The sequence below is a fragment of the Heterocephalus glaber genome, unplaced genomic scaffold (genome assembly GCF_053883595.1).
Source record: "Heterocephalus glaber isolate CG9 unplaced genomic scaffold, H.glaber_assembly_v1.0 deba00001523, whole genome shotgun sequence".
Taxonomy (NCBI): domain Eukaryota; kingdom Metazoa; phylum Chordata; class Mammalia; order Rodentia; family Bathyergidae; genus Heterocephalus; species Heterocephalus glaber.
In genome coordinates this window covers 26481384-26504602 of record NW_028258327.1, presented here as the reverse complement: position 1 = coordinate 26504602, position 23219 = coordinate 26481384, and the positions used below count along the sequence as shown (strand labels likewise).

At 33.5% G+C, this 23219-nt stretch overlaps 1 pseudogene; it reads right to left on the bottom strand.

Annotated features, from left to right (window-relative positions):
- Positions 1–206: 206 nt before the first annotated feature.
- On the bottom strand, positions 207–3214 carry LOC101711851 (proton-coupled zinc antiporter SLC30A9, mitochondrial pseudogene; annotated as a pseudogene).
- Positions 3215–23219: the final 20005 nt, after the last annotated feature.

The window sequence follows — 23219 nt, the reverse complement described above, 5'->3', positions numbered from 1 at the left end:
AAAAAATGGAAACAAAGTCTATGTAATGACTTTACACAGGGAATGGGGAAAAAATAAGAACCAAGATACATCATGTACAGGTACAAGGACCCAATGATAAATGCAAATGCAAGTATATCTAAAATGTACCAATGAAAGAATTTAAGCAAAAAAAAAAGAAAGAAAGAAAGAAAGAAATATTGATCCTTCAGAAGTGTGTGATCCTGCTAAATACAGTATGCCCATAGAAGAGATTTTATTGGTTCAGGATGAAGAAATCCCATGACTCCATGGTACCAAGAGTCCTGCATTCATTAGAAAAAAAAAAAAAAAGAAACACCACTAATTGTAAACAAATATAGTGATATTTGAAAATCCATATGAATGAGTAGGATCTGGTATTTGAGCAGATTTACTGATGTCCAATGTTAGCATACCCTGATTACATGTTTCAGATAATGAATGTATGGCTTTGGAATCCATAAAAGAAATTTAAAGAAGCAGTTTAAACCATTGATGGAAATGGCAACCATCATCGATTTTCCTGGTCCCTTAAAGAACACTGATACCATGCTGGAGCATGGCTTGGTGTTTCTCAAGAATGAATGTCATCATATTTTATACCTAAAATGTACCAATAAATTTAATTTAAAAAAAGAAAGAAATCTATATTCTTTTAATATTATTTTTGCTTTCTAAACAGCCAATTTTTTCATTTTATTTGTTTGCATTTTTTCTCTTGGGCAAGAGCTTCAGAACTTTCCCAAACTTCCAAATTTTGCCTCCAAATTTTATTTCAGGTAGACAGTAAATGACTCTGTCTCTTCATGGGGACTTCATTGTCTGGTTTTTCAAAGCTGTTCTAGATCAATGAATTTAAGGCAGAATTCACTTATTGTTCTGACTCCAGTGATGAAATTATTCTGAGTGTATTTTGAACCACATTCCCTTAAGGATTCCCTTAAGAATTCTTAAGAACTGCTTTGACTATTAGACATGTTCATGCTTTATTGGAGCTTCGAGTACTGCACTTGTATTTGCTGCTGTTTCTTCAAATGATGGCACTGCTTACACTCTGAGTTTGTGATCCCTGTCATTTATGAGAATTTGTAGAGTTCAACTTTAGAAAGTTGTGTAGATATGTGAGTGAATAGATATGTGTATAGATATGTGAGTGACTATAGGTAATCATACATGGGAAGTTTCCAAATGTCACTAAATTCTGCAATTGCTAGTAGTCACTGAAGCCATGGGCTACTACCCTATGCTCAAACAAAGCTGACATAAAAATGCTAGCTATATCTGTGGGCTGCAGTGGCAGCCATCAATAGCAGTAAGATCTTGGAGCACACCTCTCCACCACCACCTGCCTCCTCACCATCACTGGCTTCAACAGACTGCATGGAATGGAAACCTATGTCTACACTTCCACCCGTGGCCTCTCCTTTTGTGTTTTGATAGGAAGAATTAATGTCGTCCATATGGTCATATTACAAAAAAAGATACAAATATTTAATATAATGCCAAGGAAATTACCAACATTTATCACAGAACTAACAAAAAAAGAAAGCCCTCCAAAAATTTACATGGAACCAGAAGAGACACAGAATAGTCAAACTCTGAGCAAAAAGAGCAAAGAAAGAGGAAGCATCACACTCCCAGATTTCAAATTATACTACAAAGCTAAAGTAATAAAAATAGGATTGTAGTGGCACAAAACTAGAAATATAAATCAGTGAAATAGAATACACAGAAACAGCCCCATGAAACCTTAAGTATCTGATCTTCAACAAAGGGACTCAAATCAAACACTAGAGAAAAAATAGCCTCTTCAACAAACAGTGCTAGGAAAATTGGGTATCCACATGCAGAAAATACATCTGGACTTCTGTTATTCTGTAGTGAAACCAGATCAAAGTATGTCAAATACATACATACATACATACAATAAATGCATAAATATTAAAACAAATACTGAATCTACTGGTAGATAAAAAGGGTAAAACTCTTGAAGATATAGGCACAATCATAGCCTTTCTGAACAGAACTCCATTCAGACAAGTAATAATATGTAGAATCAACAAATTGGGTTATATTTAATTGCAAAACTTTTGCGCAGGAAAGGAAACAATCAGTAGAATGTAAAGACAACACACAGAATGGAAATTTTTTTTAACAACTGATCCTCCAACAGTGAATTAATATTTTAAATGTATGAAGAACTAGAGAAACTGACCCCTCAAAACAAAAACCCAATGGAAAAGGGTGATAGAAATTTTTCAAAAGAAGAAGAAGACATATAAATGGCCACTGAGTACCTAAAAAAATGTTCAGCATTTGTTCTTTACAGAAGTGTAAATCAAAACAACACTGAAATTTCATCCTAGTCCAGTAAGAATGGCTATCATCAATGACTCAAAGAATAAAGACTGGAGAGGTTGTGGGGGTTAAATGAAACCATTCCATATTATTGATGTGGATGTAAACTAGTTTAGTAATTATGGAAATCAGTATAAACAGTCCCCCCCCCAAAAAAATAGTAATTCTATTTGATCCAGCTATACCTCTTTTAAGTATTTTTGCAAGAGGGTTAAAGTCATACCAGTAGAACAGTGATACATACATACCTATTTTGCTTGTTTGTTTGTTTGTTTGTTTTGGTACCGGTAATAGTGATAGAACTCCTGACCTTGTGCTGGAGAGGCAGGCAGTGGCACCACTGAGCTAAATCCCAGCTCCATACCTATGTTTATAGCAGCACAATTCACAATAGGCAAATTATAGATGTGGCCGCCTCACTCATCACTATTGAGTATCAATACTCAAAAATGATACTAGTTTTGAAATTAATTCTTGAACTATCCCTATCTGAATTATTTATCAGCATTAAATTAGTTTTATAAAAATAATTTAAAGAATTTGAGTTTTCCTTCATTTTCAATTCTTTGGAAAATTTCATTAACATTGAGAAATTTTGAAATTTGAGATCTTTGAAATTCATTAGAATTCTTCTCTGAAACAATCTGGGCCTAGTACTTCTTATTGGATCAGTTGCAATAGTTTGGTGAAGCTGGTTGCAAGAGCACACTGTTAAATTTTTAGGAATTTTTATGTGCTTGTTATTGAATACATCTACTCCTAAGTAATGTAGAAGCTGAGTGTTTTACCTCTTCCAAATATATAACAACAGAAAAGGATTGTTAGCAGGGATGTAGTCAGTAATGAACCTGGCCATCATTCCCAAAAGTTTTCTTGTGCATCTTTGTTATATCTTCTAACTCCTATACATTCCCATTTCTAGGCATTTTTTGAGATAATTATTATATTATTTTTATTCAGTTTAATTATTGTGAGATCTAGCCATGTTATTGCATGTACCAGTAATTAATTGTTATTTACCTCTGTTTATTTGTCCATTGTTTAGCTATGCCCCAGTATGTTTATCTACTTACTAGGTATTTTGGTTTTACTAGTTTGGGGTCATTACTTAGAAAATTGTGTGGACATATACATAATAGCCTTTTTATACTTATACACTTCTTTCCTTAAGTATATATGAAGGAGTAGCATTTCTGGATCATACAGTAGGAATATTTTTAACTAGCCAAACTGGTTCTAAAGTTGTATATCATTTTTCATTCTAATCATCTATGTGTGAGAGTTCCAGTTCTTCACAATCTTTCTGACATTTTGTGTGGTCTATCCATTTAATGTTAAATGCTTTGATAGCTGTATAATAATATCTAAATATGATTTGACTTACATTTCCTTAATGAGTAATTGTGCCGAATATTTTCTCATTTGCTTACTTGATATCTTTACACATTCTTTACTAAAGTGTGCATTCATATATTTTACCCATATCTAATTGGGGTCTTTGTTTTATTATACTGTTTGAGGGATTTTTACATAATATTCTGGACACATGTGCTTTATCAGATATACATTCCACAAAAATTCTTACATCAGATGGCTTGTCTTTTCATTACTGCAATAGTACACTTAAAATAAGATAAATGTTTAATATTTATAGAGTCAAACTAATCAATGTTTTTCTTTTCTAGGTTAAGTTTAGTATCATATTTAAGTAATTCTGCCTAACATCTAATCAGAAAGATTGTCTATGTCTTGTGGAAGTCTTGTATTTTAGATTTTTAGGTTTACATTTAGATGAGTTGATTTGGGGGGATGCAAAATGTATATTAAAGTTCATGAGTTTTTTTGTGCACATCCAATTTTAACAGTTCTAGTTGTTGTAAATAGTATCTTTTCTCCACTGATTTGCAGTTGCCCCATTGTTCATAAGTCAAATGGCAATATATATCAGTGCATATTTCTGCACTTTCTACCTTGAAAAGCTATTTGTCCATAGTTATGCCAATACATACTTTCTTGATTACTATTAACTCTTTATCTTTGTTCTTCTTCTTTTAAGATTATTTTATTATTCCATGTGGTTTCAATTCTTTTTCCATTTAGTATGATATTTACTGTGGATTTGTGATATATGATTTTTCTCAGTTTAAGGTCGGATTCCTCAATACTAACTTTTGACAAGGTTTATTTTAATGATGAAAGGATGTCAGATTTTGTCAAATGCTTTATTTCATCTGAATAGATGATGATGTGCATTTTATCCTTGATTCAATTTATGTGGTGTATTACAATTATTGATTTGCACACATTGAAGCTTCCTTGCTCCAGTAGTATGAAATCAATTTGATCATGGTTTATGATTATTTAAATGTGTTATTGAATTCTGTTTTCAAGAATTTTATCAAGGACCTTTGTACCTGTGTTCATCAAGGTTGTCAGTCTATACTTCGCCTATTTTTGTTGTCTTTATCCAGTTTTGGTATCAGAATAATGCTGGCTTCATAGATGACTTTGGATGTTTTTCTTTCCTTTTATATCATGAAAAATTTTAGAAGCTCTGGTCCTCATTCTTTTATAAAAGTCTGTTAATATTTAGCAATAAATCTTAGTTGATAAGAGTTTTTGTAACTGCATCAACTTCATCATTTGTTATCAATGTATCAAGGTGTTTTAAACTTTTTGTTCAATTTGATAGCCAATATATCTCTAGAAATTTACCTAGTTTTCTGGATTCTCTGATTTATAGGAAAATAAGTTTTGAAAATATATGTAGTTCTCAGAGTTCAGTGGTATTTTTTGAAATTTTTTATTTTTCTCCTCTAATTTTATTAAATTGGGCCATGTCCCTTTTTTGCTAAGTTTTGGCTAAGCATTTATCAATCTTACCTTTTTAAGGAACCAGCAATTTAATTCACTGAAATTTGTATATTTTTTGTTTTAATGTTATTATCCTCTTGGTTTTCTTAGGAACTTGAAATGTATCATTAGCTTATTTATTTCAGACCACTATGTTTTGTAATTTATCCACTCACAGTGATGAATTTCTTTCTTAAAATTGCTTTGTGTCTGACATATTCTGATTTGTTTTATTTCCATTTTCATTTGATTCTAAGAATTTAAAAACATTTTCCCTTCATTTTTTCAATAGCTTGTTGATCAAGAATATATTTTCCACTCTCCATGTTTGCATAATTTATGTGGTTTCTTTTTCTATTGATTACTAGTTTCATTCCATTAGAATCTGATATAAAATTTTTTCAGTTCTTTTGTACTTATTGAAACTTGCTTATGGCTTAAGTTATAGTATGTTTAGGGACTATTCTGTAGTCTGTTGAAAAGAATGTGTATTCTATTGTAAGGTCAAACACTTTGTAGATATCTGTTAAATCCATTTGATCTATTATATACTTTAATTCTGATGTTTCTTTATTAAATTTTGGCCAGATTAACCCTTCTATTTGTGACAGCAGGGTATTGAAGTCCTCCATATGACTGTATTGGGACCTATCCATTTTTTTTAAGTAGTGTTTGTTTTATACATTGATTTTGCCAATATTTTGTGTATATATATTTATAATTGTTACCTCATCTTAGAGTACTGAAATGTACTGACATCTGAAATGTAGTGACCTTGTCTCTTCTAACCCATTTTTTTTCTAACTCATTTTTGTAGGAAATCAACTTCTTCAGAAATCAAATATCCATTCCTGCTTGCTATTGGACTCCAGCTACTTCTAGTATTATTTCCCATCCTTTCATTTTCACTCTGTTTATGTCGTTGCAGGTGAGGTGCGATTCTGGCAGACAGCACATACATGAGTGGTGTTTGTTTTATCCAATCTGTCAACTTGTGTTTTTTGATGGGAGAATTAAGTTAAGAATTATTGAAGGAATTATTAAGGGGGAATTAAGAATTTAGATTGGGTATTATTATAGAAAGATATGTATAATTTCTGACATTCCATTTTTTTTTATATTTGTTTCTCTTTCATTTTTCTACCTTCTAATGAGGTTCATTCTTTTCTTGTGTCTTGTGGTTATTGTCTTCTTCATCAATGTTTAGGACTGACGTAAGGATATTCTGCAATGTGAGAATGTCATTAATTCTTTTAGTTCATAATTATCATTCAGGTTTTTTAAAATTTCTCCTTGAATTTTGAAAGTGAGCCTTGTAGAATATAGCAATCTAGATTGGCAATTATTTTCTTTCAGTGCTTAAAAAACATACTCATCTCTTCTGGTCTTTAAGATTTAGAAATCTGATGATATTTTGGTAGTTTTTGCCCTTATAAGTGGTTTAGTGCTTCTCTCTAATAGCTATTAATATTCTTTTTTCTTCTGAATTTTGAAATTTTGACTGTTACGTGTTACGGAGGAGTTCTCATGCTGCTTGAAGAAGAAAGTGCAAATATAAGTAACATCACTATAAAGAAGTTAACCAGAGCACCTAGAAGGAAGCTCCCCCACCACCATTCCACACTCCTAGTATGAAGAAGGTGAGCTGGTCCCAGCACCCTGAAGGAGGCTCCCCCGCTGCCATTCCACGCTCCTAGGACAAAGGTGAGCCAGTCCCAGCACCCAGAAGGAAGCTCCCCCACCACCATTCCATGCTCCTAGGGCAGAGAAAGTGTGCTTCAAGGGCTCCAGAAGCACCCCCCCACCCCCGTGGAAATGAGAAGACATGTAAACAAGCCTCAAAAACAGACTTCCACATCACCTACAGAAACCCCAAAGGGAAACAAGATCTAACAGTCTGTTACTCAACCACCTGGACTCTCTGAACTGGCAACAAAAGAGGATCTGGGAAAAATGAAATCAATCAGAAATAATTACTCAGATAACAGCAAAGATTATGCTCATACTACAAGAAATGATTAATAAATCTAGAGAGGACACAGATAAAAAAAATAGAGGAGCTGAAGAACATGATGGAATACCAACATAGGAAACAAATGGAATTCATAAAACAGATACAAACAGATTTCCAGGGGATTAAAAACTCCATCGAAAGTCTGTGCAGCAGAATGAACCAATGTGAGGATAGAATTTCAGATATAGAAGAAAAGATTGCAATTAGTGACCAGGAAAAGAAAGATTGCTTTAAAATTGTAAGGGAACATGAGAAATCAATCCAGCAGCTGCTAGATGATGCAAAGAAGAATAACATAAGACTGATTGGAGTCAATGAAGAAACAGGAGAGAGTACAGATGACATAAAAAAACTGTTCACAGAAATGATGGCAGAAAACTTCCCAAGCAGGAGAAAAGAACTTGACATACAGGTAAGTGAGGCATATAGGATTCTAGCTAGCCTTAATCAAAAAAAAATCAACACATAGGCATATAGTAGTTAGGATTCCATAAATCCAACAGAAGAACAAAATTCTATAAGCAGTGAGAGAAAAGAAATAAATCACATATAAAGGAAAGCCCATCAGAATCACAGCAGACTTCCCAATCCAAACCCTCAAGGCAAGAAGAGCTTGGAGTGATGTATTTCAAGCCCTAAAGGAAAACAGCCTCCAACCCAGATTGATGTACACTGCAAAACTATCTTTCAAAATTGATGGAGAAATAAGATACTTTCATGACAAAGAGCACCTCAGGAACTTCATGAATACCAAACTCGCACTCCAAAAAACTTTAGACAAAATCCTAGGAAAATACAATGAAAATCACAACCCCAGGAAACCCAGCAGAATGAATCCATTGGGAGTGACAAATTAAACGCAAAGGGGGAGAATCCAACAAAAAGAAAAAGTCATGACAAGGCTTTTAAATCTTTTAACTTCATCTCCCTAATGAGTGTATAATTCAATCTTGTTATTGTACTGATTAGTATTTTTCTAATTCTAGAGTTGCACACCTTTCCTTGTGCTGTACTGGCTATTTATCATCTTCTTATGTCTACTTTTTAATTGGGTTGTCTATTAATGAGCTGTAAGATTTCTTTATATATTCTGGTCATAGGTTATATGAATTGTAAATATGGTCTCTTTAAGGACTACTTTTCATTTTAATGATGTCATTTAAAGTCCTAAATTTGGATGGAATCTCATTTATCAAATTTTTTTTCTTTTATACATCATGTTTTTTTTATCCTAGGTAGTTCTTGCCTACCCTAAATTCTTAAACATTTTCCCTTATAATTTCTTCTTAAAGTTTTATACTTTTGGTCTTTCATATTTAGGTTCATAGATCCTTTCAAGTGATTTTAATGTATGGAAATAAAGGGTTGAGTTTTTTTTATATATACAGATACCAGGTGTTCTAGAGTCATTTGCTGAAAACACTATCTTTTCCTCGGCTCTTGAATTGAGTTTATATTCTATAAAATGCTAATGTTAAATAATCTTTTAAAACTCAGTGGACCATATATGTGTGGTTCTATTTCTAGATTCTCTGTTTTATTCCAATGATCTATATGTCTTTTCTTACACCAACACTGCCTTGATTACTGTAGCTTTAGAAGAAGTCTTAAAATTAGGTACTAAACGTCTTCCAACACTGTTTTTTTTTTCTTTTTCTTTTTACCTTTCTAGGTCCTTTGTACTCCTACATAACTTAAATTTCAATATCCAATTCTTCATTTATAGCAAATATACATATAACAGAATTTTTATATATATCTTGTGTTTTCCAATCCTGCTAAATTAAAATATAAGCTCTAGGGGCTTCTAGAGATTTCTTAGAATTTTCTTTGTAGATGATCATTTCATCTACATATAAAGATTTTGCTTCTACCTTGCCAATCCTATCCTAATTGTGTCATTTTATTGCCAGACTATTTTCGTTTAGGCCTATGTTTCAAAGTTTAATAGACAGATGAAAAGTAGGCATATCTGCCCTTGTTCCCCACCTTAGGGAGAAAGCATTATATCTTCTCCATTCATATAAGGCATTTTTGCTGTAAGTATGGAGTACATGTCTTAAAATCTGTTGAGAAGGTTCTGTTCTACTTCTAGTCTCCTGATAGCTTTTACCATGAACAGCTGTAGAATTAAGTTCTATACATTTTCTCCAACTAGTGACAGGATTATATGGCTTTTTCCTTTCCTCTGTTAAAATGATGACTTTTGGGGGTGGATCTTCCAATGGTGAACCAACTTTGCCATCCCTATAATAAGCCCACTTTCTACACATTGCCAGATCTGACTTCTAATAGTTTGTTTTGTTAAATGAATTTCTATCTATGTTCATACTTTTTTCTTCTATTATCTTTATCCACTTTTAGGATTAGCATAATGTTGATTTCCTAAACTGAGGGGAGAAGTGTTCCTTTGTTCTTCTGCTTTAAATGTTTGATATAATTTATCAGTTAAAATGTATACAAGCTTGTTGTTGTCATATAGGTAGGTTTTCAAGCTAGGAATATACTTTCTTTAACAGGTGCTATTCAAATTTTATATTTCCTCCAGAGTTAGTTTCATTGTCTTCCAAGCTACTTAGAAGTTGTCAAATTTATTTCAAAACAGATTTTTGTAATATGCCTTCTATATCCTTTTAAATTCTGTAAAATCTGTGGTAATGTCTCCTAGGTCTTGATATTGTAATTTTCAAAATGTATAATTGATATTGTGTAATAGAAAGTAAAGGTCTAATTGAGCAGGGGAAGTGGGAGAGGTAGGGGAAAGGGAAGAAGAGAAAAAATATGAGAAAAGGAAATAAATGCAAAGTCTTTGCAAATAGGGAAGGGTGGAGGGGGTGAAGGGAGGGCAGGTGAAGGGGAAAAAAATAACAACCAAGATACTTATGTAATTTTACAAGATACCAATGATGTATGTAAATGTATTTTATACCTAAAATGTACCAAGAAACTTAATGGGGGAAAAAAAATAGATCAGAGATTCCCTGGTCTCAAGGGCTTAGCTAAAAAGAAGGAAAGATGAAAGGGAGAAAAAACAAAAGAAGTTAACCATATATTATCACACAATTAAGAATTTGTTTAAAAAGATTTTATTATTTTGCTAACCCAGAAAAAGACAAGGAGAACAGTAAAATAAAAAGGCCTGAAAATTTATATAGTAATCACATGCAGATTAATGGAAGAAATAGAAGACGGTGTGTGAGGGGAAGTAAAGCAAGCAGAGAAGGAAAGGAATATAAACAGGAGTGCATTCAAGTGTTGAACTAGCAATCAAAGTTAGATATCTCTAAGAAGCAACCATTGATGTAACAATAACTGAAAATATAACATTGATCCTCATAGAAGAAACATCAAAAATCTAATTCAATTATATATATATAGAAGAAAAAAAAGAGGGCAATTATCCTATTCTGTTAGTGACGAAAAATATTCCAGGTTGGCTTGGAAATCCTGCTGTCTTTAGTCTGTATGTGCAAGAACTTCTAGTTTTCTCAGAACTATGGATGGTGGAGTGCTTCTGTGACTCTTTTCAGAAGGTCTCAGCCTTAGGCTCTTGGGCCATGCTTCTTCCAAGGACTCCATAGCTTTCTCTGTCCAACGCTTCTCTCTTCATTTCTGGTTTGTTTGTGCTTGTTTGTATGTTTTGCTCTCAGCTATGTTATTGTTCACCCTGCCTGTCTAGTGAAGACCAGGGTCAGGGAGGAGAGAGACCCATCAGGCTCTGCACATGTGCATGTGGCTGTTCTTTATCCCCAGAGCTCACAGGTCCCAGCTGATGTGACCTGCTGAGTCTTTTTTAGGATCATAGTTTCCACTTAGCCAATGCTCTGAAGATGCTTACGTTGTACAGAATTAACTGTTTCATCAGCACTGTCAGTCTATTGCTTTTCTCAGAGGTTGTGTGTATGTGAAGAGTCATATTGCCCTCCCTCTAGGGAGCCTAGATTAGTGTTGATAACATCATCTTTGGGGATTACAATTTTGAGAAAGTATTTTTAAAAATTTATCTCCTCCCCATTTTTTATTTTAGAATTGTCCTCCTAATCCTTTTCTTCTCCTATAGGATTACTCATGACATGGACTCATATTTATGTTCCTTCTGCTGAAAAGAATTTTTTTCTTTTCTCCTTACTTCTGTGATATACTCTTTCAAATCTGATTTTACTCTAATCATGCCATTATTAAATTTTTTCTGCTTCTTATTTATTTTCTTATTTCATATCATAATTGTCTTAATTGCTCCACATCCTTTGAAACTTAAAACTATAGTTTTCTTTTATTTTCTACAAATGTCTTTCTGACAAATTTTGACTGTTTGTACATATTGTCTTTTATGTAATACTGTTTCTTTATGGTAATAACTTCATATGTGATACAAATTGCAACCCCATATTGTCCTTACCTAACAATTATTTTCTCTTTGTTCTTAGGAAAGCAACGGGGTAGTATAGCCACTCTGATGCATAATTCAACAGTTGTTTTTTTCTGTTATTAGATCAACCTTTTTGAATGTAACCTATATTGATTCCCTCTTCTACTTTCATGTGGACCTCATCTTTAATTGTTTCTAATGTCTCTTCTAGCAGTTTGGAATGATTTTCTCCTCAGTAGGACTTTGTACCAAATGGAGCTTTGATTATTTACCAGTGTGGATTGGGTTCAGCTACTCTGATCTTCCTGATTGGGTTCAGCTACTGTGATCTTTGTACCCTTACATACACTGGAGATTTCAGCACCTCCTCCCAATTTTAATATTTTCATATTGGCTTATTACACTTTTCATATTGAGTAGTCTTCTGTATAGGAGCAAGTGTCTGATGGCAATGTCTGGGTTTTCTGATTTTGGGGGATGATAAAAGTCCCTTTGCCTTCTTTCTTTCTGTTTCCTAGAACTGCTGCTATTATGCATGACTGCTGAAAATTTGATGCTTCCAGCAGATCTCATTTTATCTTACTTGTATTACAGATGTGTGGAGGTTTGTATTTTGTTATCTTAATTGCTACTCTCTTTTTATGGATTAAATCAGGGGAATTAAAAGATTCTGCATTGTTGCCTCCTATTTTTTTTTTTTTTTTTTGCCTGTAAATATACTGAGCACCAGACTATTGCTAGTCTCACTCCTGAGAGGAACAATGCAAAAGGCTGTACTCTTGATTTACATAGTTGTGGCAGAAAGAAGACAACTGGATGTGGAATTAAATGAATAGTAGTCTTTCAGGTATCATTAACTACTTTAAGGTGATGGAAAAAAGTCAAAAGTGCAGAAAGCGCCAGGGAGAAGCAATTCTGGATAGAGGGCCAGTGAAGGCTTCTCTGATGCTGGCCTTCTAGGCAAAACTGAAAGAAGCAAAATGTGAAGACAAAGCATTACAGGTATAGGAAGCTTTAGCATAAACACTGTAAGGTATGACTATGTTTATCAGAAGAAGTCTGGAGTGCCTTATGAGTTGGGTTCACATAAACCAGGGCCTAAAATACTTATTATTTCAAGAGGTAATAGTTTCTAAATTTGTAAATTCTAAATATTTTTAACTTTTAAAAAAATTAAAAATTTTTTAGAATTTTTAAATTCTCCATATTTAGTTTCTTGAGTAGAGGGCTGGGCCTTGGCTTAGTGATATTCACTTAAAATATTATCACTAGAAAACTCTAAGCAGCCAGAAACATATCTGAAAGAACACACTTCCTTGAGTCCATTCAAAATCCCTAACAAGGGAGTAACAGCAACGCTTTGTGAAATGGCATCTGTACATATAGACATGCAATCACATTACAAATTATCAGGTATGTTGTATCCTAGAAATTCCTTGGGAGGAAATTTTGGCTTACTATAGTAAAATTAGGCTGGATCCAAAGTTAAATAAGGATATTTCTTTTATAAATTAAAACTTGGCTCTGATTTCTTCTCAGCTTCCCTGGACAGCTTGTATTTACTATCACATGCCACAAGATTTAATGGTAATTCTATCAAACTGAAATATTTGTCAAACTCAGAACAGGGCACAAAAAATATTTGGATACAATTGCATTTAGAAGATAGTTTGTACATGTGTTCCACTTTTTTCCACAGATAACACAAATGAATTTCCATTCAAGCATATTTTTGTAGTTTTTCCTGTATGGTCTCTCTTGGAGAAAAATATATCATGTTGCAAAAAAATAAATAATCCAAGTAAATAATTCTTTTCCTAATTCATCTATGAAGAAAAAATATACCGTCAAAATTGGTAAACCTCTATTGGCTTATCATTCATAAAATTTTTCCCTTAAAATATGACAGAGAGAATAAAATACAACTACTCAGGGGAAATCTTGCTTTAAATCTAGTTTAAAATTTCCCATAAGAACAATTAAGGTAGTTGTACCTATAAAGTTACAATACTATACATTTACTTTTGAGGTACTACACTTATGTGTTCATTTAAATTGTTATATTTAGATCTGTTTTAGAAAAATTACTTTCTGAATTAAGCACTTTGAGAAAATAATTTATATAAATTCTCCCAAGACAGATATATTTTGTCCATCTATAAAAGCCAAAGAGATTGACATGGGAAAAGAAAGTGATTTAAGAACTCTTGAAGTGAATGAGAAATGTTATTTTCCAACTTACAAAAATGGAGATAATCTTCTTGACAAAAGAATAGCAAATAAAACTTGATTTATGGTATTTTGAGTCTGCTACCATAAATAAGAACTCTCTCTCTCTCTTTCTCTCTCTGTTATCTCTATATAGATATACGAGATATATCATATATAGATATATCAGAAAGAATATATATATATATATATATATATATATATATACACACACACTTTCTCCATTACATCCTCTTCTCCTCTCTCTGATTATAGATTGTAGTATGCAAACTATACTGGGCTTAGAGAATGGAAAAACTTCAAGGATACTGGAGGAAACTTATTTTTAAAAAACTACTAAAAGAATTTACATTTTAATTAAGTTTTTATGAATTCCACCACAATTTTGGCAGAAATCAGTCAAAATGGACACAGCAAACCTTTATTTCTTTAATAATTTAGCACTTGAAGCCAGTTTCAAAAGATTGATTGAGGAACAGCTGTTAACAACTGCAAATTGTATTGATCTATGCAGTAATCCAGGGCCATAAATATTGTGAAGCATAGGTGTACCTGATGATTTCCTACTCAGAATACTTTAAATATATATAAAAATTTTATTTGTGGTTCTGAGCTCTGGAAAAGTTGCACAGAGCCAATCCCATGCCTCCCTTCATTTTCAACTCCCTTCCTCCCTGTCTATTTGTAATTCCAGAGGAACTTCTTGTTACCATCAAATGAGTCAGACTAGATGGGAACAGTAATTTATTTTTAATGAATGTGTGCCAATCCAAAAATGAAGGGGTTCTGTCATTTTGAAGAGGATATCGCCTAGTAGCTTAGTGTTTTGGCAAGAAGGCCTCTGCCCTCTGGATATTTCTACTACCTGGTTTCTGTTCCTAAATTATTTTATTAAGGAACATTGTCTTTCATTTTACCATTAAAAATAGATTCTGAAATCCAAATTTCCTTGAAACAGTTAACATATCTAAGTTTGCTTAATCAACACTACAGACAACTAAAACAATCAACTTTGGTGAGTCCTACAACTTCTATTACTTTGTTTGTTTGTTAGTTTAGTGTTTCTTTAGTTGTTAGTTTTATTACTACACATTTGCATTCCATAGGATTACACTTATTATGGGGGTGCTGGTACCTGTACATAACACATCTTAATTCTTTTCATGACCCCTTTCACCATCTCTTGGTCACCTTCCCATTTGCAAAAGATCTTTCTCCCTGTTTTCAATTATGTATTTTTTATTTTGTTATATAATTTATTTATACTTTGGGATTCACTCAGAATGTAACAGATACAGTAAGGATGCTAAATAAGCACAATGTTTTTCTCAACTGTAACTAAGGATTTGCTCAAACTAGCCTCTTTAGCAAAGAAGGAAGTTTTTATCTCCCGTACAACTTAATTAGACACAGTTCAAAAAATTTTCATCCAATTCATGTTGATGAAGTCTTCTGGAAAAAGAGTTGGATAGGAGATGGAAATTCTCCATTTCAGATCTGCTGTCATCCTACCCTTCCCTAAATACCTTACGCAGTCACATAAGCTTTCCATGTTCCTCACTTACAGACCCAGTCTCAATTCCAACCTTCAGGCCTGCAAGTAGAGGAACAAAACAGAAATAACTTGCAGTTATCATATGAAACTGCATGCAACTTGTCGCTTACCAAACTTATGAGACCAACCCAGTGAACAAAGTGATGGAGCATGTCACACAAGTCCCCCATCTGCCAAATTCAATGCAGATAAAGAAAGACATCCATTTACTCTTTGCTTAGGAGACAGTGTTACAATTTTTTATCTTGTATTCGGCAGCTGCCCCTGTGTTTCTTAAGAAAAATATATTCATCTAATTGACTTTTGCTTTAATTTTAATTACATATGAGATATAGTCCATGCATAATTCTGCCTCTGTTGTGATATATTAATGTCCACAAGACATAGATATGATAACGGAAAGTCTGAATGAAGAAATCCTTTTGTAAATAAAATGCAATTATTTAGACATTTTAAATGCACAAGAGTGATTAGAAAAACGTTTCTTTGGAAATATTCTGTTACACTGAGAGGTGAAACTTGGATTTATTTTGAAAAATTGAATCCAACTGTCCTGTGTAGAATATATAAAAGTCCATCTGGCTACATTGAAAAAAATTAATAGTCTGGAAGGAGATTAAGAGAAGCCTAGACTTAGGCTCCATCATACTTTGGAAAGACTTGGCCTTGATTTGACTTTAGGGCCTTTGGCTTGCCAAGCAGGAACAATCAGAGAAAGAGCCAGACTTACTTAGACATGGTTCAGTTATACACAGCTTGGCCTTATTGTTTATGTTGAACCAAAGAAAACTTGAGGGGCATTCTAATATGCTTCAATCAGAGTGTCTTTCAAAGATCTTTAAGTTTATGTTACTGATTGTAAATATGTGAAAACTGCTTGTGATGGAATTTTAAAAGACAAGGAAAACCTATATATTTGGAAAAAGAATATGAAAGGGGAAGAAAACATGTGTCATTATTAAAATATATTACACTTAGAATGGAGATGAGCCATAATTCAATCTGTGTCATAGTTGGTTGCAGGAGTTCTTTTTTTAAAAATTGTTTTTTAATAAGTTTGTTTGAATATATGTCCCATTAATTCATAGAGTGGGGAAAAAGAACCAAAGTGATATGTCTACATCTAGAGAAATATGGTTTTTTTTGTTTTGTTTTTTGTTTTCTTTTTCCCCATCAACTTTATTGGAACATTTTAGGTATAAAATACAGTTACATTCATCATTGGGATCTTGTACCATTACAGGAGTCTCTTGGTTGTTATTTTTTTCCCCCTCCCTTGCCCTCCCTTCACCCCCTCCACCCTTCCCTATTTGCAAAGACCTTGTTTCCATTTTTTTCCTCTTCTCATATTTTTTCCTTTCCCTTTTTTTCCCTTCCCCTACCCCTCCCACTTCCCCTGCTCTTTTAGACCTTTCCTTGCTGTTACACAATATCAGTTATACATTTTTTAAATTACAGTATTAAGATCTAGGAGACATTACCACAGATTTTACAGAATTTAAAAGGATATAGAAACCATATTACAAAAATCTTTTTTGAAATAAATTTGACAACTTCTAAGAAGTACCTTGGAAGACAAATGAATGAAACTAATTCAGGAGGAAATAAAAATTTGAATAGCACCTATTAAAGAAAGTATATTCCTAGCTTGAAAACCTACCTATATGACAACAGCAGGCTCATACACATTTTAACTAATAAATTATATCAAACAATTAAAGCAAAAAAAAGAAGGAACACTTCTCCCCTCATTTTAGGAAATCAACATCGTGCTAATCCTAAAACTGGATAAAGATAATAGAAGAACAAAGTATGAACATAGATGGACATTTGTTTAACAAAACAAACTCTTAGAATTCAGATCAGGAAGTATGTAGAAAGTGGTTTTATTATAGGGATGGTAGTGTTGGTTCAGCATTGGAAGATCCACCCCCAAAGGTCATCATTTTAACAGAGGAAAAGAGAAAGCCATATGATCCTGTCACTAGTTGGAGAAAGAGTATTGGATTAAATTCTACAGCTGTTCATGGTAAAAGCTAACAGGAGACTGGAACTAGAACAGAACCTTCTCAACAGATCAAAGACATGTACTCCCTACTTCCAACAAAAACTCCTTCTATGAATAGAGACGATACAATGCTTTCTCCCTAAAGTGGGGAACAAGGGCATATATACCTACTCTTCATCTGTCCATTAGACTTTGAAACATAGGTCTAAATGAAAATAGTCTGGCAATAAAATGACACAATTAGGATAGGATTGGCAAAGTAGAAGCAAAATCTTTATATGTAGATGAAATAATCATCTACAGAGGAAATACTAAGAAATCTCTAGGAGCCCCTAGAACTTGTACTTCAATTTAGCAGGATTAGAAAACACAAGGTATATATCAAAATTCAGGTCTGTATATAGTTGCTATAAATGAAGAAAAGGATATTGAAATTTAAAAGTTATGTGGGAGTACAAAGGACCCAGAAAAGCCAAAAACAAAAACAAAAAGTGTTGGAAGATGATTAGCACCCAATTTTAAGAATGCCTCTAAAGCTACAGTAATCAAGGCAGTGTTGGTGTAAGGAAAGACATATAGATCATTGGAATAAAACAGAGAATCTAGAAATAGAACCACACATATATGTTCCACTGAGTTTTGAAAGATTATTTAACATTAACATCTTATAGAATATAAACTCAATTCAAGAGCCGAGGAAGAGATAGTGTTTTCAGCAAATGACTGACTCTAGAACACCTGGTAACCACATAAAAATAATTAACCTCAACCTTTTATTTCCATACATAAAAATCACTTAAAGGGATCTATGAACCTAAATAAGAAAGCCTAAAAGTATAAAACTTTAAGAAGAAATTATAAGGGAAAATGTTTAAGAATTTAGGGCAGGCAAGAACTACCTAGGATACAAAAAACATGATGTATAAAAGAAGAAAATTGATAAATGGAATTCCATCCAAATTTAGGACTTTAACTGACATCATTAAAATGAAAAGTAGTCCTTAAACAGACCATATTTACAATGCATATAATTTATGAGCAGAATATATAAAGAATTCTTAGAGCTCATTAATAGACAACCCAATTAAAAAATGTAGATGTAAGAAGATGATAAATAGCCAGTATAGCACAAGGACTGGTGTGCAATTCTAGAATCAGGAAAATACTAATCAGTACAATAATAAGATTGAATTATACACTCATTAGGGAGATGAAGTCAAAAGTTTTAAAAGCCTTGTCATGACATTTTTCTTTTTGTTGGATTCTCCCCCTTTGTGTTTAATTTGTCACTCCCAGTGGATTCATTCTGCTGGGTTTCCTGGGGTTGTGATCCTCATGGTCTTTTCCTAGGGTACTGTCTAAAATTTTTTGGAGTGCTGGTTTAGTATTCATGAAGTTCCTGAGGTGCTCTTTATCATGAAAGTATCTTATTTCTCCATCAATTTTGAAAGATAGTTTTGCAGGGTACATCAATCTGGGTTGGAGGCTGTTTTCCTTTAGGGCTTGAAATACATCACTCCAAGCTCTTCTTGCCTTGAGGGTTTGGATTGAGAAGTCTGCTGTGATTCTGATGGGCTTTCCTTTGTATGTGATTTATTTATTTTCTCTCACTGCTTATAGAATTTTGTTCTTCTGTTGGATTTATGGAATCCTAACTACTATATGCCTATGTGTAGATTTTTTTTTTTGATTAAGGCTAGCTGGAATCCTATATGCCTCACTTACCTGTATGTCAAGTTCATTTCCCCTGCTTGGGAAGTTTTCTGCCATCATTTCTGTGAACAGTTTTTTTTATGTCATCTGCACTCTCTCCTGTTTCTTCATTGACTCCAATCAGTCTTATGTTATTCTTCTTTGCATCATCTAGCAGCTGCTGGATTGATTTCTCATGTTCCCTTACAATTTTAAAGCAATCTTTCTTTTCCTGGTCACTAATTGCAATCTTTTCTTCTATATCTGAAATTCTATCCTCACATTGGTTCATTCTGCTGCACAGACTTTCGATGGAGTTTTTAATCCCCTGGAAATCTGTTTGTATCTGTTTTATGAATTCCATTTGTTTCCTATGTTGGTATTCCATCATGTTCTTCAGCTCCTCTATTTTTTTATCTGTGTCCTCTCTAGATTTATTAATCATTTCTTGTAGTATGAGCATAATCTTTGCTGTTATCTGAGTAATTATTTCTGATTGATTTCATTTTTCCCAGATCCTCTTTTGTTGCCAGTTCAGAGAGTCCAGGTGGTTAAGTATCAGATTGTTCCATCTCATTTCCCTTTGGGGTTTCTGTAGGTGATGTGGAAGTCTGTTTTTGAGGCTTGTTTACATGTCTTCTCATTTCCACGGGGGTGAGAGGGGTGCTTCTGGTGCCCATGTGGCTCACCTTCTCTGCCCTAGGAGCTTGGGATGGCAGCAGGGGAGCTTCCTTCCGGATTCTGGGACCAGCTCAGCTTCTCTGCCCTAGGAGCCTGGGATAGAGATGGGGAACTTCCTTCTGGGTGCTGGGGCCAGCTGAGCTTCTCTGCTCTAGGAGCCTGGGATGGAGGCGGGCTCTATACTCTTCTTGATGGATATTTTCTTTTTAATTCTGGAATCTTATAAAGATGTTGTGAACATTGTTGCACAGTTTTTGTTAATATATTTTTCTTTTTCTTTGATAACTATCTAGTCCTGGGCCTGCATAGGAATGTATATTGCAATTTTTTTGTGTGTGTGCCAGGGACAGAACTCAGGACCTTGCACTTACCAGGAAGGCATGTGCCACTACTCCTACCTGCGCAATGTATGAAAGTTTTAGTTCCAATTTCTCCTTCCATTCGACAGCACCTGGAAGTGTCAGTTTTGATACTTTTATTTATTTATATTTTTGGTACTGGGGTTTGAACTCAGAACCTTGCACTTGCAAGGCAGGTGGCAGAACCACTGAGCTAAATCCCTGGCATTCAGCTTAATGGCTATGAAATAGTATGTATTGCATTTTTAATTTCAATTTTTGTTACTGTAAAGATAAACTTTTCTTCTTGATCAGTTGTGGGTGTTTTTTATTAAATGATAGCTCAAATTCTTTGCTAGTTTTTAAAAATATAGTTTGTTTTTCTTTTGCTCATTGACCTGTGAGAGTTCTATGGTCCAGGTAGAATTTCCTTGCCACATACACATATTGTGAATTTTTTCTTCTAGTTTGCAGCTTCCATTTTCATCTTCTTAATGTGACTTGATTATCAGAATTTTAAAATGTTTATGAAGTCTAATTTTTCTGAATTTAGTCTTGTTTGCTGCCATAAAATTGTAGCTTAAACAATACAAATTTATAATCTTACAGCTCTATAATTCTAACATGGGTCTGAAAGGGCTAAAATCAAAGCATCATGAGGCTCTATCCCTTCCTGAAGGCTCTAGGAGAAAATATATGTCCTTTTTTGTTTTGGTCTTGGAAGAATTTGGATCTTTTTAGTTATTGGATTGAAATGCTATTTTCTTGGAGACTGTTAGTCAAAGATTCTGAGCTTCTAGAGGTTTCCTGGTTTTTTTTATTCTTGACCTCTTCCTCCCTCTTCAAAGTCAGTAATGGCGTGATGATTACTTCTCACATTTTAAGTCTCTTCTGATTTCTTCCGTCTCAGCCCTCTCTAACTAGGCAGGAAGTTTTGTTTGTTTGTTTTTGATACTAGGGATCAAACTCAGGACCTTGCACTTTTAAGGCAGGCACGGTACCACTGAGCTAAATCCCCAGCCCGGAAAGAAAAGTTTTGTTTTTAAGGAGTCATATGATTAGGTTGACCCAACCAAAATAATGTCCTCTTTAGAGATCTGTAGCATTTTTTATACAATTTCTTTTTTTTTGTACTGGGGATCAAACTCAGGACCTTGTACTTGTGAGGCAGGTGGCGGAACCACTGAGCTAAATCCCCGGCAATGTATTATTTTTTAAATCTGGAAAATATTATTTGACATATAAGGTGACATATTCACAAGTTCTGCAGATTAAGGAATGGACATCTTTGGAAACCACATCATCACTTTTATTCTTTAAAAATTAGTGCCTTTTTTTCCCAAGAAATATTCTCTCCCTCCATTATCACAAAATTTTTAATAGTTTTAACATTTAAGTCTATGATTATTTTAAATTAATTTTTGTATATGTTAGAAATAAAATTTTTCTCTCCCTAGAATTATCAATTTGTTACAGGCCCACTTGCTTAAATAATAGATTCGTATATATTTCCTCATTTGTGGATTCTAAAATTCTATGGATCTGTCAAAAACTGATTGACTATACACGTGTATTTTTGGAAATAGACAACATATTAAAAATCACAATAAATTTGGAGCCATAAGTATTCAAGTTACTTATAATTTTGACTAAGCAAATTACTTGTGCTTGAAACATAGACTCTGTCTTATATTGTTATTATCAGGAAGGGGCAAGCACAAATTCAGATTTCCTCATATTAATTTGCATTTCCTCTTCCCACCATTTAGATATCAACTATGTGCATGTGTAATTATTGAGCCACATAATTGACTTAACATTGACTTGTTTTAGTGTTTTTAAAGCACTACACTATTAGAAAAACAATTCTGATGATGAAAAACAACAAAAAGAACAAAAAACAAACAAAAACAAATCCCTGAAAGGAAAGCAGATTAGACTTTGTATTCTTGCTATGTAATACATTTGTGTGTAACACTAATAGCACTTTTTTAAAAAAAACGGTATGTGTATTGGCAAGTAGAAGATGCTGATGAGACAGAGACCCTCAACTCTGCAATGATTTTGTTCTAAAAATTCTTTGTCCATCAAAAGATTAGATTATATTTCATGAAAGTAGAGAATGATTGATATTATCCAGTACAGGAGAAAAGAGATTTTAGTTCATTGGTTAGGAAAACTTCCCCATGTTTGAGAAAGCGAAAAAGACTTGTTTTTTTCTTAGAAATATAAACACTGTTTTATTTTCACACACAGTATCCTGTGTATGGTTGGAATATTTTTATAATTTCATGAGTTTCCAGTTACATAGAATAAGGAGTACCCTCTATAATTTCATAACACAGTGTTCTTGGCACAGGGAGCTGGCAAAACCTTGTAAGAAGATGGTTTCAGCAATTCCTATACAAATTTACTACTGAGAATATGGTCATGTCAGAAATGGTGAGGACTGCAATAGTTAACAGGCAGTGCAGTGAGTAAATTCCATCTGTGCACCCTGTCTCCACATTGTTGTCAGAAATAACAACCGACGGTGTCTATATTTAGCAGAAGAACCCCTAATATTAATCAGTATATCAGTATATTTTTTATTTCAAGAAGATCCTCCTTTCTATTTTTCCTGTAAGTTTTTAGGTGGTTATTATTTGACTGTGATACAGAAGGAAAAGAACAATCTGAAGCACAGGGTTACAGCCTGTGTTGCCATAACAAGAATTGAAAGCTAAATTGATTTAATTTAAGCAGTTGATACAAAATTTATATGTATTTATGCAATCTGAGTCATTGTTCTTACTTCTATTTCGTTAGTAGTTTTTTACTTATTAAATGTACTTTAATTCATGATTTGTATCCTTAACCAGATTCAAAAGCATGGTTAAAATGTTTTTATATAATCATCTATTAAAATTTAATAATCATCAAATGATCTCTGAGAAACAAAACATGTTGATTCTTCCATCCATCAGTGTTTGGCTATGCAGTCTACATTACATCTTTCAGAGCAATTCACCCTATTTAAAAACTTGTCCCGGCCCGCGGGTAAGTCAACGGAGACCCTAGAGGGGGAGCGAGGATGAGAGGGGACAGGGGACATGAGAGATGGAGACAAGACAGGTTTCTGA